This window comes from Sciurus vulgaris (assembly GCF_902686455.1).
Source record: "Sciurus vulgaris genome assembly, chromosome: 4".
NCBI lineage: Eukaryota > Metazoa > Chordata > Mammalia > Rodentia > Sciuridae > Sciurus > Sciurus vulgaris.
The window spans coordinates 49110716-49116410 of record NC_136464.1 but is presented as its reverse complement, the minus strand read 5'-3'; the positions used below and the strand labels follow the sequence as shown (position 1 = coordinate 49116410).

The 5695-nt window shown below is 54.5% G+C and overlaps 1 long non-coding RNA gene across 1 annotated transcript; it reads left to right on the top strand.

Moving 5' to 3' along the window:
* Window positions 1-224: 224 nt before the first annotated feature.
* LOC306658821 lies at window positions 225-5130 on the top strand. The gene is made up of 2 exons (XR_013763161.1): window positions 225-334; window positions 4902-5130. It is a non-coding gene; the product is annotated as an uncharacterized lncRNA (long non-coding RNA).
* Window positions 5131-5695: the final 565 nt, after the last annotated feature.

Here is a 5695-nt window from a genome sequence, read left to right as displayed (position 1 = left end):
CATGCTGCCCTCAGGGAGCCTCAGCCTCCACTAGGCTGACAGCATGGAAGCTTCCAGAAGTGCAGCAGCTTTCAGCTTTCACATTTGTAAGCTTTCCTCATCCTCCCCCTCCTGGGCAGAACAGACGGGCAGAACAGAGTTGTATAACTCACCTCTGAGTCACGCTTCCCCTGCATCCCCCAGCACGGTGGCTGCTTTCCGCCTGAGCAGAGCTTCCTCAGGACACCAGACAGGTTGCTCTTGTTCAGAAGTCAGGGTCGTGATGATGGGCTCTTCTGCCTCAGGTACACCAGCTAGGGAGATGTCACTTTTAATTATGATGATGGAAGAATAGGTATGAGTGTGTGAGTGTGTCTGTGTATGTGTGTGTGTGTGTGTATCAATATCTCCCAGGTGTGTGCAGTGTGCACAGACACACTCACATTGTGGCCTGTGTGCATGGGTGCTACAGGCTTGTGTGGTGCATGGGTGTGTGCTCACATGTGTGTGCAGGTGCTCTGTGTGCATGCAGGCATATGCTTTTGTGCAAGTGGAGCCTGGGTTACTCCTATGCGTGTTGAGTGCCTGGGGTTGTCTGCTGCTCAGACATGTGCTTTTGTCTGCGTCTGTGCGTATCTTTAATTTAGGTCTCCACTTCTCCTGGAAGACACCGTAGCTTCCATCCTCCAGCCGCAGTAGATGAATATTTTATTACCTTGCTTTTGCCACGGCGTTAGGCAGTTTTCCCGTGAAGAGCCAGAGCATGACAAACTCCAGCAGTCAAAGGCGAGGGCTCTGATGACGGAGCCCCGGAAAGCCAATCACCCTGTCAAGTCCCAGGAGGGCTCACAGATGCTGGTGGTTGGTGTCTTAGGAACTGATGACTCAACTCTTTTTTCCACTCCCCCCACAGCGTCCTCCCCGGATAAAGCCGGCACACCCATTTAAAGGAGGTTGGAGGGAGCTGGTTCCCTGCTGCTCCTCTGGAAGCAAGCCCAGAGTGGTTGCATTTCTTCCCCACATTCCCATCCTCCCATGCAGCAAGATGCTACATGCTTGGCAGCAGAAGGTTAGTGTATAACCCAGGACAGCAACAGAATCCTGACTTCTCCCCAGATGCTGGGAATGTGAACGAGGCAGCCAGGTTGAACGAGGAGCCAGAAGGCAGAGCCAAGAGGCTGCAGCAGCACAATCAGCCACAGGCCTCCTGGCACCCAGCACAGGAGGGACCTGGCCACGTACTGTGCTGTAACTGGGCTCCCCAAAGATGACCCTGAGACAATTTGGGTGTAAGCAGTTTATCAAGGGGGTGATCCCATCCTAGGAGCTCTATGGGGACTTGGGGAGCAAGACAGTGAACAAAAACTAGCAAATAAAGGCTGCATTCGTGAGTAGATTATCTCCATCTGAGGACAGTAATGGGTAAGGGCATACCTCAGGTTGTCCCACTAAGGAATCACCGTGCATGTCCACCAACTTGATCCTCCTTGGTAGAGGGTCAGCTGCCATATGGGCAGAACCAGCACCCTCTGTCATGAGCCCAGGAAGCTTTAGGCCTAAGGCAACCTGCTGAGAAGGCTAAGTGTTGTGGGTTCTGCAGCAGCACCCAGGGTGGAGAGTACCTTGCCCATCTCCAGAACTAGGGAGCCAACCCAGGCCCTGTGACCCACACCAGTTATTCTCCTGTTCTCTTCCATGGCTCAGAGGATGGCAGAAGCCCTCCTTCCCCCTCTCTCAGGGAGGTGGCTCGGCAGCAGGAAGTCCTAACCTTGGAGCTGGTAACTGGGCCCAGGTGAGGCAGGGACTACTGGGCAATCACTGGCTATGAGTCCACCATGGAAATTCTCTGAGCCAGAGCTGCCAGGCTGGGGAGAAGAGACAGCTGTACCTGCAACTCTGGAGCTGGAGCCAGACAGAACATTCCTGATTCACTCATCCCATATCGTTGGTGGCTGAATGTGTGTCCAGAAACTCAGAGTAAACAGGACTAAAAGGTCCTACAAGATCGGTATAAAGGTAATGGAAGCAAACCTGGGAGCCTTCCTGAGACTCTCCATCCGGGAATCCCATGCAGTTTCTTTGTGCCTCTTTTGTGGTTTGTAAACTCACCGCTGCCCCACTCTGCCCTGGGTGGAGATAAGGGTCACGGTGATAGTTCTGTTGTCGTTGAGCCCCTGCTTCCTGCCAGGCCCTATGCTCAGTGTGACCATCTTCTGTAATCCCCAGAGCAGCCCATGAGCAGGCTGCTCCCAGCTGCATCCTGCCGCTAAAGAACGGGAGGTTCTGAGAGACTCTGTTCCTCGCCTCAAGTCACCCCGCAAAGTGGCAGCAGAGATTTGCCTGGCTTGGCACCTGTGGAGGGGATCTCCACACACTGTCACCTGCTTCCCTCTGGGGAGCAACCTGACCCTCTCACCTCTGAGCTCCCAACAAGGCCTGGCACCCTGTGCACCATCGCTGGCCATTCTACAGTGGCACAATTTGCCTTCTGTTTATCCAATCAGGAGTTACTGAGTGATGTTGCCTTAGCGACCACTCCAAGGGCCTGGACCAGGTCCACCTTCTAGCCTCAAGCCATCCCAATGGCCTTCCACTGTACCCCTCCCAAAGAAAAAAGTGTGGGTTCGTCCCAAGCCAGGGAGTCAGATGTGACTGGGATTCAGAAGGCACTCCCACACCACCCTGCACTGGGGTTCGGTGCAGGTTACTCAGAATCTCTGGGTCTCTGTTTCCTCTGATGGCACTTCCGTCCCCCTCCAGGAATGCCATAGGGGTGGCATTCAGAGGTGAACACCAGGTCCCTAGCAGCAGACAGCAGGCCCTTCAGGAGACTCTGAGCACACAGCGAGCTCTTCGCGGGCAGAGAAGGAGGTTTGCCAGTCTGTGGCCGCCATGTTCAGCCCAGGGCCCTGCACTGCAAGGACTACTGGTGTTGGTCTGTCCTCAGTCTCAGGGCATTTTGAAGGATGTGCTCTCACTTGCCGGCCTGTGGGGACTTGAACAGAGAACAGACAATCATGTGCTCTGCAGCCAGGACACAGGACTGCATGCATGCACTGTCCTTTGAAATTGTAACTGTTCCCTTCTTCCTCTTGTTCTTCACTGGCCACTGTCCTTGGTTCAGTACCTACAGGCAAAGGCTGTGAGAACAATGTCCCCTGCCTCTGCTGAGGGAGAGGTCAGGGCAGGTGAGGAGGCAGGGTGGCCTTCTGGAGTAAGGACCTGACAGGCCAGCTCTGTCACCAAGACGTGACAGACTCTGTGGCCCCCAGCAGCCCACATCCTGTCACATAGCCCTGGTCCTTCTAGCTGCCCAGTTTTCCTGGGGCTCCCTCCAGAGCCCAGGCCTGCTTGTCCTCTTTGTTCCCCAGCACCTCCCAGGCGCCGCCCAAGGTGGCTCATCCTTCTTCCTCCCTTGCCCTCATCAGCGCTCAGAGATCTGAAGGCCACACTGCTTTTCTCTCCTCCCTTCTCTGTGGATCAGATCCTTCTTCCCAGCTCTGTCCTGCGCCATCTTCACTGCAGACGGCGAGTCTGCCTGAGGACTCTGGCTCCCCAGGGGCCACAGGGACGTTCCCAGCCTGCACCAAAGCCCACCAGGCCCAGCCAGCAGCAGTGTCTCCTCCTCCCAGCCCCCGGTCTCTTCCCCACAGCTAAGTCTGAGTGGAGGGGGAGCCGCGGAGCCACCCACTCCCCCTACAGCTGGGGCCTCGCCTGCCAAGCCTGGCACCGGCAGCCGGCGCCATGGAGGGCAGAGGACGAGGGGGATGAAAACCTCCATTCACGACAGTATCAAATCCCTGGCTCCGGAGACAGAGACAGGTCTGCTCTTGGTCGGAGCAAAGGGAAAGGCGATACGGAGAGCAGCGCTGGTTAAAGCGGGCTCTGTTCTCTTCACCTGGCAGCCCAGACACGGCCGCTGGCCGAGCCTCTGAAACCCTAACTGGCTCTGGCTGGAAGCATTGGGGGCTGCAGGGGAAACACGGGGCCAGCATGCCAGTCATGCACCCAGCCAAACCCCAACTCGGGCAGGGCCAGGTCTGCAGGGGAAGGCCAGCAATGGTGGGCCACACCCACACCCATACCCACACCCAGGGGGACTGCCCGGCAACTTGGAGCCACGCCATCTGCCCAGCCTGAAGTCCTTCAATTGCCTTTTCTTTCCCTCGTGATCCTTTCCAAGTGTCTGCAGCAAAGTAGGTACAAAGGGACCATAGAATCGGGTGTCGGGGGCCCTGAGCAGGTCCGGGGTGACTTCTCAACATTTTAGGTTGACAGACCCCCTCTTAACTTCAGGAACCTGTCTGTTCAACTTGGAAACATAAATCCAAAACCCTTGTTCCAAGAACACTGGAGCCCATATTGAGCATAAAGGTCTATAGGCTTCACCCACCCTGGAGTCCACGTGGCTGACCCCAGAGGGTCCCCCGCGAGAATATTTTCCAACACCTTCAATTGCTCGAAAAACAAAGTCCAAAGAGGGGATCAGACTTGCCCAGGAAAACACAGTGTGGAGTTGACAGAGATTTAATCATATGCAACATTTATTTGGTTAAAAATAAATATGACTATTCACAGAAGGTATTTTGCAAATGAGAAATACTATGCTCAGAGAAGCCCACGGCTTGTATAATCACTAGCTCTCCCTCCTTAGAGCCTTTCTCCCCTTCTTCCACTGTGGAAAAAAAATTTTCTTTCCAGTGCTGGGGATCAAACCCAGGGCCTGATAATAGTGGGCAACTGCTCTACCTACTGAGTTATACTCCCATCCCCAAAAGTGTTGTTAGCTGAGCCGAGAATCCTTTCTAGTATGCCTCTAAGTTCTGTCAATGGGATGTTCACAGAGATGTGTGGAATTCCAAGTCATACCTTTGAAAAGGTGTACATGCTACTCTCCTTATTCTTTTTTCTTTTCCCAGTAGGTGGGATGTGGACGTGACAGTGGGAATTGGAGCAACCATTTTGGACCATGCAGTCAAGGCTGGGTGTTGAGGTTGGCAGAGCAACAAGATGGAAGGAATCTGGGTCTCGGACATTTATGGATGCACCGTACCCACCTGGGACTGTGTATCTGTACTTTGATCTTCAGACCACTATTATTTTGAGGGTTTTTTTCCCCCCATTACATTAAAATAAACATTTTAGTGAGTCACCTTGGTGACCAGATGTCCATAAACCCCACTTTCCCCCCACCCATTCTGTTTTCTAGGCCCATTAGGGATGGGCATTCCTGGCTATTCTTCCTCCTCCTCCCAGCCTTTGTCCTCATTCCACTCCAGCTTCTCTTCCTCTTGCCTCTGGGCCTCCCAGGGCCCTTCCAGGAGATCCCTGTTGCAGACCTCCCACTCTGGAGTTCAGAGCAGCTTTTCTGATGTGCACACCTGGACCAGATGCTCTGCCTCCCCTGCCCTCTGATGGCTACTTTCCCCCTCCATGGTGAAATTCTCTCCCCCTGTCTGGCCCTGCCTGCGGTCCCAGTCCCATCTCTTCATTGCAGCTTGCTTTATGTTCTCCGAGCTCTTTCCCAAGCTCCTGCAGCCCCCAAAGCTCCCCCTGACCCACACCTCCTCAGTAGCCTGGTGTGTTCATTCTTCAAGATCTGCCTCCTTGGCCAACCCAACCAGCACCGCGCCTCCTGCCTGCCCCACCCCACTGACCACACCTCCATGCTGGCAGGTGACCTGAGTCATTGAGGTGTCTGTCTCCCATGCAGAAC